At 39.8% G+C, this 11081-nt stretch overlaps 1 protein-coding gene across 3 annotated transcripts in view; it reads left to right on the top strand.

Annotated features, from left to right (window-relative positions):
• The first annotated feature begins 5560 nt into the window (after positions 1-5560).
• hs3st1l2 (heparan sulfate (glucosamine) 3-O-sulfotransferase 1-like 2) overlaps positions 5561-11081 on the top strand; it is a 31281-nt gene continuing 25760 nt past the window's right edge. For all 3 annotated transcript variants that reach the window (XM_017705019.2, XM_037531457.1, XM_037531458.1), the window contains exon 1: positions 5561-5888. The gene's annotated coding sequence lies outside the window, so the exon portion shown is untranslated. The remainder of the gene's footprint in view (positions 5889-11081) is intronic.

Raw genomic sequence — 11081 nt, 5'->3', positions numbered from 1 at the left:
GGCACGGTGGCGCGGTGGGCAGTGCTGTCGCCTCACAGAGAGGAGGGCCTGGGTTCGATTCCCCGGCCGGGTGCCCAGTTTGGAGTTTGTGGAGTTTGCATGTTCTCCCCGTGTCTGCGTCGTCCAACAGTCCAAAGACATGCAGTCAGGTCAGTTGGACATGCTAAATTGCCCCTAGGTGTGAGTGACTCTGTCTGTCTGCCCTGTCATAGACTGGCGACCTGTCCAGGGTGTATCCTGCCTTCTGCCCGATGACTGCTGGGATAGGCTCCAGCGACCCTGACGGAGAAGCGGCTTGGAAAATGGATGGATGTGAATATTACCTTATTTTTACACAGCCTGAATTCACTGTTTCACACTTACACTTATCCTGCTATTTAGCCTACAGCAGATTAGCCCCACCCATTTGTGCTGTTATATGAAGTGTTTCAGCCTACAAACACAGTGCAGCCAAGCAGAATAGAGGTCAATTACATGGATAAATCCATAAAGACACAATAAAAGCAACAACCTTATACTTTTACGTTTACTTATAAGGGTAAGGAGAGGGTGGAACAGTGTCATGTAAAAACGAATAATGACTTTTTCATAAATAAAACCATACAAATCCTGTTTTGTCCTGATCTCAGGGACAAAAATCAGAATAGGACGTGGGCCCTTAATGTGGCAGTGAGTGTGTGTATGTATGTATGTGTGTGTGCGTATTCATGTGTAAATGGGTTAAGGGGAATCATCTGTCAAATCTTAAATTATCGGCCACATTTATAAGTGACTGGTTAATGCATTAATGAATAATTTATGAGGATCAATATAGCCAGTTCCTAAAGTCACTTTTATGCATTTTTAAATTTCCTCAACATTCTACAATCAGACATGTCTGGTGTGATGGAAACGCTCTGGAGGTCTGTAGTTGAAATAAGATCATTTCATGGCAAATTCACAAATTCCTATGGCCATATAATCCAGATTCAAACTTTCATCACTGAGAATAGTTTTGCAGCTGAAAGGATGGCCTAAATCACAACAGTAAATTCCCTCACACTTTCATCTTTGTTTGAGCCGAATAAGAGCCTCAGCATGTGACTTTTATAAATGAATGAAAGCTCTAAATAGAAAGGTTAATTCTGCAGTAGGAGATATAACAGGGTGAAAACTGAAATGACAAGCACGGAGCTCCATTCTGAAGCGGCTTTGGCCTCTCAATACTGTCTCAGCATTCTGACGCTCCAGCCAAGACGGTTTTAAAGAAATCATAAGAGCTTTTTATGTTTTCTCAAAAAAACAGCCCTTTTATTTCAGGCCTGAACCCTGGAAGCGGCCCACCCTCTGCGAGTCTGGGGTGTGCCCCCCTTCTGATGCCCCTAAAACCAAGCCATGAAGGAGAAACAAAAAGAAGCTTTAATGAAGAAAAGAAGAAAGGAGCCTCCCCTCAAAAAAAAAAAAAAAATGACAGTGATAAGCAATTCGCTTGGAGCAATCATGGCAGGATAGTGAGAATGCAGGATTGGAGGTCGGGGGGGGAACCATATTGTGTAGAAAGAAAATGAGGGGAAAGTGAAACAGACAGAATGGGAGGGAAACCGCAAAAATAGCAGATAAGTTTGAGGGTCTCTATGTGAGACTGCATATTTATTGCTGGGGGTTTTTGTGTGCTCTGGAGGGGGAGAGAGAGAGAGAGAGGGTTAGAAGCAAATGAGACATACTCACAAACAAGGCAGCTCCTAGATGTCCCAAAGGAGATGAGAGAGCGCACCCCCCACAGAGCAGAGCGGCATGACAGAGGGGCGCGGTACCACCCCCCCCAACACACTACACACTGTACACACCCATACACACTAACACACCACCCAACCCCCCACCACCCGAATACACACTGTACAACAACATTACAACCCACAGGACATGAAAGCGGGGAGAGAGAGAGACAGACAGACAGATGGATCTGTTTGTGACAGATAGAATGATAGACTGACATATTGAAAGACTGACTGACAGACAGACAGATGATGAAGATAGATAGATAGATAGATAGATAGATAGATAGATAGATAGATAGATAGATAGATAGATAGATAGATAGATAGATAGATAGGTGAACTAACAGACAAACAGCTAAACAGACAGATAAAGATAGATAAGTAGATAAACTATATGACCAAAAGTATGTAGATGCCCCTCCGAATTAATGAGACAAACGCTGGTAGGAGAACGGGTCATACTGAAGATCTCAGTGACTTTAACTGTGGCATTGTTATAGGATGTTACCTGACTTGTTTGCACATCCCATGTAACAAGTCAGTTAGTGAAATTTCCTAAATCCCTAAATGCTATTCTTGTGAAATGGATCAACAATAGCTCAGCCATGAAGCAGCAGACTAAGCAAACCCACAGAGCAGGGCCACTGAGCGCTGAACCACATAGCACAAAAACTAGTCCATCACTCGCTACAGAGTTCCAGACCACACTTAGAAGCAACATCAACACAATGACTGTACCCTCATGTACAAAGCATTAAGACACAGTTTTATGAGTTTTGTGTAGAGGAACTCCAGCAGCCTGCACAAAACCCTGACCTCAACCCCACTGAAGACCTTTAGGATGAACAGGAGCGTCAACTGCAAGCCAGACCTTGTCATCCAACTTCATTGCCTGACCGCACAAGTGTACTTTTGACTGAAATTCCTATAGACACACTCCAAAATCTTCTGTAAAGCCTTGCTAGAAGAGTGGAGGCTATTAGAGGCACAAAAAGGAGACCAATTCCATATTAATGCAAATGGAGTTGGAAAGAGAATGGAGTCCAACAAGTTCACAGAGGTGTGATATTCAGGTATCCACATACCTTTGGTCACATAGTGTAGACAGAATGATAGAAAGACAGACAGACAGACACACTTTTAAATAGTAGAAGTTATAAAAATGTAAAACTCACAAGAAACTTAAATGTGTACATGATTTCAACTGAAGATTTGTGCAGTTAATATAGTCATTCATTTAAAGATTCATTTAAAAATGACACGCATTTGTAGTCTGTATATTGTTGGGCAGAATACGACTGTATTTAAGTACAGAAGTACAAAGATGAGAATAATATGAACCAATACAGCGCAGCGATGCAGCAGCGCCGCAATCCAAATGTGCCAAAGGGAGGGTACATCTCTACATTTCAGCCCAGCAGGGGGTCCCTCCCTTTCAACCCATATCCTAACCCCCCCCCCCACACACACACCCCTCAGCTCACACACTATCTCTATTACAGCTCAGACAGGCGAGGCACATCATTGCGCTGAAGCGGTCCATTGTAATTGTCCTGATGGCATAATCTGGTTGAAGTCTTGGAGAGGGGGTTTATCACCTGCTGGACTTTAATGTGCTGATATAGGACGATGGGTTAAAAGGGAGATTGAATCAATGATGATAAAAAGAACCAATTTTTTTCAGCTGTCGGCTAGGAGCTTGTGGTATTTACAGATTTTACATGAAAAGCACTCTTCTGCGCTCTGAGCTTTTAAGGGTGTGTATTTGAATGTGAACTCCAACAGAGAGCACTGTTTTGTTCCACAGACTGTGCTGTTGAGTATGTGTGTGAAGAAGTCTTTCTGTTATTTTAGTCATATACTGAACTGCTGTTCAATTGAGTTTCTAACCGTGATATCTGAATGAATGAAAGTAGGCCTAGATGGTATATTTGATCAGACAACTCAGCAATTATGCCTGAAATACTACCAAAAAAATCGACACATTTATTTATTTATTTACTTAATTTCTTTGGAAGATGCCTGAAATCCACAAACATGTATTGCTTATATAATTTTTTGCAAAGTTAAATATGCATATAACACGTCCAAACAGAGAGAGAGAGAGAGAGAGAGAGACAGTACAACATTAAATGGTATATTTTAACAGAATGCGAAAAAATACCAGCTGAGCTTCGAAACGTGTCAAAATTTCATGATGAGCGGACCACCAGAAATGCTCCAAAAGCCCTTGGAAAAAATCTAGTTTCATTAACTTCCATTCAAAACGAAGAATGGTTTTTGCTCCTCCTGTAAAGTTAACATTTTGGAGATACAAGGTTTTCTTCCGATAGCTGCGATTTGTTTGTGGAGGATCATAGAAATCAGCAGTTAGGTTTAAAATTCTACAGCAAATTCAACAAATATGTTTTTATTTATTTCATTTTGTTCATTTATTTATAGTTGTTTTTGATTCCAAAGCCAAGCAGTTTATTAATTTATTATCCCCATCAGAGGGAATGTGTAGAACATTTTTTACATCAAACTTGTGAGAAGGCAGAACTTTTTTGTCACCGTTGAAAATGCAGTGCAGACTTCAACAGAGTCAGTAGTGAGCAGGGAGTCTCCACAGTGTGCAGAGATTAGCAGAGACAATAGACTGATGCGCTGTAAATATGTGCTCTTTGTGCCAGTCGTCTCTAAGTTATTCATGATTCTAGGGATTTTTCTGAGGAAAATATATTCAACCCCCACCACCCTCCCCAAAAAAATCTGTGAGTGGAACTCCAAAAATGGAATGAGACGACAAACGTGTGGAGCTACGGAGGAGAAGAGGGATGTCTTCCTGAGAGGAGATGACAGAAGTCACTGACAAATAAAAGACATGACGAGAAAGAAGAAGGGATGAGGGGCAAGAAATAAGAGAAAGCAGAGAGCAGAGAGAGAGAGAAAAGAGAGACCGACATAAGTTTATACTGTGAGAGATACAAACAGAGAGAGTGAATGAAAGGAGAGAGACAGGAGAGAGAAAGAAAGAAGGTCAGGGAGAGAGAAAGGAGGAAGAGAGATTTATAAGTGTAAGAATAAAAAAGAAAGAGGTACAGAGAGAAAAGAAAGGAGGAGAGAGAAGCAAAGGAGGGAGAGAGAGACAACTGTATGAGAGAAAGAGAAAAAAGAAAGAAAGCAAGCGAGTGAGAGAGGAAAGAAGGAAGAGGATAGAAAGCAGAGAGGTGAGAGAGAAAAAGAGACAGACATAAATGTATACTGTGAAAGAAAGATAGAGTGAAAGAAAGAAGAGAGAAATAAAGAGAGAGGGGGAGAGAGAGATAAATAAGCATAAGAGATCAAGAGAAGGAAAAGAGAGAGGAGAAGGAAAGAAGAAGAGAAGAGAAAGGAGAGAGAGAGAAAATAGGAGATGAGAGAGAAAAGAAAGAAAGAGAAATGAGAAGAGAGTAAAAGAAGATAAATACATCTATACTGTAAGAGTGAAAGAGAGAAAAGAAGAGAAAGAAAAAAGACAGTGAAAGAGAAAGAATACGGAGAAGAGAAGGAATGAAAGGAGAGAGAAAGAGAGTGAAAGGAGAGAGAATGGTAGGGAGAGGGACAGAGGAAGGGAGAGAAAGACAGAAAGGAGAAAGTGAGAGAGAGGAGAAAGAGAGAAATAAAGAGAGTAGGAAGCGAGAGTGTGTGGGAGAGAGGGGCAGGGTGGGGTGGGGGGTTTTCCCCAGTGGGGCAACATGTTTGCGCTGTCTCTGTCTCTCTCTCTCTCTCTCTCTCTCTGTCTCTCTCTCATTCACTCACTCACACTCAGACCTCGTGCTGCACACACACATATACACACACATGCTCTGCAGATAAACGCTCAGCACACACACACACACACACACACACAGATATACCCTCACACACCTTACTCACTCACTCTCCCTGAGTGAGAGCTCAGAAACGATTTCTTACAAGTGTTCAGAGAGAGAATAAGAAAGGGAGAAAGGAGGAAGAGAGTGAGAGTGAGAGAGAGGAGGAGAAAGGAGGATCAGCAAGCAAGAGATGGAAAGCAGGAGGAGGAAGAAGAATTATATCCTCTGAAGAGTGAGAGAGAAAAGAAGGACTTTGGGAGGAAGCTGCAGCGGAAACAAGCCACAAGGAACTCAGGTACACTCTCTCTCTCTCTCTCTCTCTCTCTCTCTCTCTCTCTCACCCATTCTTTCTTGCTTTAAACTCTGGTCTATAAGCACTTCTGCATTTGCCTAAATATAAGTAGTATACTGCCCATGTTGCAACAAATCCTTTTATAGTAACTTTACAGGAGAAGGAAGAATGCCATTCATTTTAACATACATTAATGTAACAATGTTTTCCTCCAAGTAATTTTGATACAGTCATCATGAGATGTACAGACAATGTGAAGTGCAGCCAGTGTAATCAAACAGAGTAATGTATTTCCAGTATGTTGTGTTTATGTCCTGTGAATGGTGTAATTAGACTCTATCTGTAGTCTGGAATATGGCTTGGATAAAGGACTTTTTTTTACCAGGCAGCATGGGGGATCCAGCTGTGCTGCTGAACTGAATAAGAAAGGTGTGAATGAAAAGGTGTGTGCGTGTGTGTTTGTTTTCATACATTTTCAGGACCAAAACGTACTGACTTTGTAGTTTAACCAGAGAAAATAGGGCTAACCAGAGAAAAACAGGGCTAACCTACTTGACGCTCTTGAAACCACTTTTTAAGAAAGTTACATGTTTCCGCACTTAAAAACATAGAAAGAATAAAACACTCTAGGTGGCCAGGGTTAGTGTTATATGATGGTATAATACATATGACACATACTATTATTACATATAGTCATACAAATATCGTCGCTGTCATTGCAAAGACTTGCATGTCCATTTTCTTGTTTTTCTTTTTTCATGATTTGAAATTTTTACATTGTGTCAAACCTTTACAATGAATTGATCCAAATGAATGTTCCAAAATTACTTCCTTTATTATCTTCCATTAAAAGTTAAGAACATTTTGGTTACTTAAAAAAAAAAGGAAACCAATTTTTTGGACAATTTCTTTGTCAATTACATAGATACATGGCATACATTATTACTGCATGTAGACATTTACATAGATATAATATAAATATGCCATTAACTTTACATATAGATATATACATAGACATAATACAAATGGGATATATTATTACTACATGTAGATACTTACATAGGTATAAGACATATGGTACACATTACATATATATATAATTACATAGATATAATGCATATAGGACATATTTAATACCCACATGTCCTGACACTGTACACAAACAAACCTGTGTGTGTGTGTGTGTGTACTGAAACATTGTGAGTAGAGGTAGCAGTCTGAGGTCAGAGGCGGTAATCAGGTCAGACTGAAGACTGACATGTTTCTTAGTTCAGCACTTTAAAGTTTTTGACCTAAAATCTAAAACTTCCTCAGCATGCAGCCTGTAGTATTTGCCATTTGAAGGTGAAGTCAAATAATATTGTACTCAGAAAGAAAGTGCATTTAAGGACATCATTAACACTGAGACACTGTGTGTGAGAGTGTTTCTGTCAGGAGGTTGTTACTTGAATATAATGTAATGATAGCTAATCTCTCTGAACTGTACGGGGCAGTTTCATAAACACGGATTAAGCCTAGTCTTAAACTAAACTGCAGCACCAGTGGTGAGTCATCATGAGAAATTCTTTACCGCCTAGGCTTAGGCTTGATCTGGTTCTGGGAAACCAGCTCTACCAGTGTTTGTTTATGCAGTGAGTGCAAAGGACACTACACTCTCTCTCTCTCTCTCTCTCTCTCTCTCTCTCTCTCTCTCTCTCTCACACACACAAACACACACACACAATGTTATAGACTTACATTTCTGTCAAATATGGAATGCTTTGAAGGAGAGAGAGCATGACAGAAAGGAAGAGAGAAGAAGTGTGAGAGAGAGAGAGAAGACAGAGCAAAAGAAAGAAAAAGAAGGGAAATAGAAACAGGAAGACAAGGAGAGAGAGGGAGAAAGATGGGGACAAGAAAGAAACAAGAAAAACGGAAATAAAGCGAGAGTACGAGAAAAAGGAAAAGAAAAAAGACGAGGGAGAAAAAGAGAAGGAGGACAGAGACAGAGAAATAACAACAAAGAAATAAGGAGAGACAGAAATGGAGAGACAGAGAGAGAGAGAGAAAGTGAAAAAAGAGGAGGAGGAGGGGGTTTGCTACATTCTTGAGCACGTTCTATCCTTTGAAACGGATCAGTGGCCAGTTTTATCGGGGTAACTGAGTGTATGTGAGGGAACAAGAAAACAGGCCGAGAGACACTGATATTGAACTGCTGTTTTTGATTCTTCTCATTTGTAGCCCTGTATGACCTCTTTTAGTGGCCCAGTCTCAGTGCTACAGCCTCGGTGCATTATGGGTGACGCATCGGTACACTATTGGGGCATTACAGAGCGGGGGACGTAAATAATAAATATCATAATTTATAAGTGAGGAACTGCTCCTCTACTGAAGCGCAATGAACCATATTTACTCAAGCCGAGAAGGGGAGGGGGCAGGGTTGTCGGAGTCAAATTTAAAAACGCAGGGTTCAGAGAGCAGCAGCAGGGGAGGATAACTAAAAACACTCCGAAGTGTTGGGATTAAGTGAGTCACAAGACGCTCAATGATCAGTCAGGGGATTTATTTTACCATAACGTTCCTCTGTACAGCTTGTCTCCTGAATCCCCCCCATTTCCTACACCCATCCACTATATTTAGAGAGGAGTTAAAATGACCTGCGATGGTGTCGGTATAAATCTTTAATCGTCAAAGGTGAATTGTTCACTGCACTGTGTGCTTTAAATAAGTTGCAGTGCATTAAATAAATGCATGTTTAATATTTATTAGACTTACATAATTTTGTAAAACTAAAAGCTACTTATTTGGGTACTGAGAAGAGCAGTACTAATTCACTGTGCTGTGGCCTCCACTGTGCTAAGCTAAAATGAATAAGAAGTTAATTTTAAGACTACGCTGCATTATACTGTTACTATTTTTAATAGGACATTCTTATTCTTATACATTCTTAGTCGTCATTAAAATAAGACAGCGCTTCAGGAAATCCAACAATTTTTTTCTTTTCCAAATCTTTTTCAAAACTGGCTCACAGTCAGCTAGAATATATTCCCCAGATGGGTGGGTCGAGAGAATCTGACTGGTCTTCACTTTCACCGCTAGAGAGGGTTACAGGAATACTCCAGCATTTTTAATCTAAGGTCAATCCAAAATACCTGCAGCATATGGTTGAATTCCACAGACATAAAAAAACTTGTCTCAAAACACATTAACAGTGGACAACAATGGACAGTTGCTTCAGTTTTCTGTTCTTTTACAATGCACAGAAATCTGCATCAAAATGTGTTTTTCCACAACACGAAGAACCAAAAACCTCAGCAATAGAAAACTGGAAGTGTGCTTTTTCCATTGGTGACTGGTTCAGTACCAGTTTTCTGGTTTTTGGTACATACTCAAGTTTAGAACCAATTGGACTTACAACACTTGACGGTGTTTTTTCTGTGTTGTTTTTGAAGTGGCTGTCAGAATGGCGTGGGCGAGTGAACAATTGACCCGCCACTTTTTTCTGTACTAGGGCAATGCAACCAGTTCTCTCTGACTATCGAAAATATTCTCCACTCTCCCTGAACTGACCTATACAAAATAGACAGGCAGGCAAACTCACAGGCAGAAACGATCCAAATCTCCATTCCAGTTGGATGGCAGGTCCTTTCCCAAACAGTAAAGCCTGAGAGGAGCTTCAGCTCAACAATCTGGTAAATGTTTTTTCTGTGACACACAAACTGATGTCTGTGTAAAACCTTCGTCACAGTTTGTTTCACACAAATTTACTAAATGCCAGTCTCAATATTGTTTACTGCCACCTTGTTAAACTAAGGTTATGTTCTTGAGAGAAGAGGAAAGTCAGGTATCTGGAGCATGCAGGGTCGAAACAAACACTGACACTGTATATAAACAGGTTTATTGTGGTATATTCATCATATAACAATGGCGGATGCTATATGTAGCACTAAAAGTTTTAGTTAGGCAGTCGGCTACTTATCTTTTGTAAGTCACACAGCTACAGTTCCCCTAGCACGCTTTTTTAAAGATAAAAAATAAGTTTAGCCCTCTTTGTTGCTAGATTGGATGGGTTCGACCAAATTGGGTGGATTTTGGTTGGATTCAGAGGGAAAAAATGTACTTTAGTAGGTGGGAAAAAGTTGGTGTGGTTTGTCATTGTTTGCAGGTTTTTAAAAACTATTAAAAAAAAAGAATGAACTGTATTACTCAATAATGCAGTCGAAATGTGAATATGCCTAATCTCTGGCCATATTTGATCAGTTATCAAAACATCAGACAATCATTTTAGTCACTTTAGTCAGAGAGGAGCCCACTGCCCCGTAGTTCTGTGTCACCCACAATCGACATGAGCAGTTATCATATCCAGTTTATTGTTGAAGTAACGGATGTGTGTTCAGGCCGAACACAAAATAGACTGTACACTGCATTACTTACTGTACATAGTTCTGCTACTATAGGAAACAGGAATGTGCTTGGCAGAACCAATAAAGGTGAGCAAGTTTTTAAAACACCTGCGAGTAATAGTTATGCTTGCAATATTGTTACTATTCATTCGCCTTTCTGATTGCATGCACAGGATAAGTCCTATCATATGCAACACATTACAAAAATGTTAACACTCTGAAAAGATAAAGAGTCTGTATGAGTTGTTGAAAAATGGGACACAAATCAAATAATTTAATTATTTTGGTGAAATGATTTATAGTTTGGACCATGCATTTCATAGATGTTTGACAGGGATACTAAAAATTACACAAAAGATTTTGGTTCTTTTTAACACTTAGTGTGTTTACATGGAGTTAATAGTCTGATTATTTTATTATTATCTGATTTTGATTTTTCAAGTGGACGTGTAAACAGCACACGTTTTTTTTTTAGATTGGAGTAAGGCCTAGAAATTCAATTCAGAATTACAAAAAAGAGAACTGGATTTCTGCTCAGTAATCGAGATTTTCAGTGCTCATATACCTTCACTCTGACTTCTTTTGCTTTTATCAGTCTGCACATGTGCGAAAATAGACCTTAGTATCAGAAAAAGCACACAGCACCTGCGAGACGGCAACAAAACACTTTTAGAAAGATGCTGCAACTACATGCTTGCTGAAATTAAGGATTTAAATATACTTCATCTTCTAGGTGATGTACATTCATATTTTACACTAAAGTGATTTGATGTTAAAAAAAAAAGCCATGACATGACGTTCGAATTTTATGTTA

The sequence above is a fragment of the Pygocentrus nattereri genome, chromosome 20 (assembly GCF_015220715.1).
Source record: "Pygocentrus nattereri isolate fPygNat1 chromosome 20, fPygNat1.pri, whole genome shotgun sequence".
Lineage (NCBI taxonomy): Eukaryota > Metazoa > Chordata > Actinopteri > Characiformes > Serrasalmidae > Pygocentrus > Pygocentrus nattereri.
Note: the sequence above shows the minus strand (reverse complement) of the source record. Positions and strands in the feature narration are given on the sequence as shown.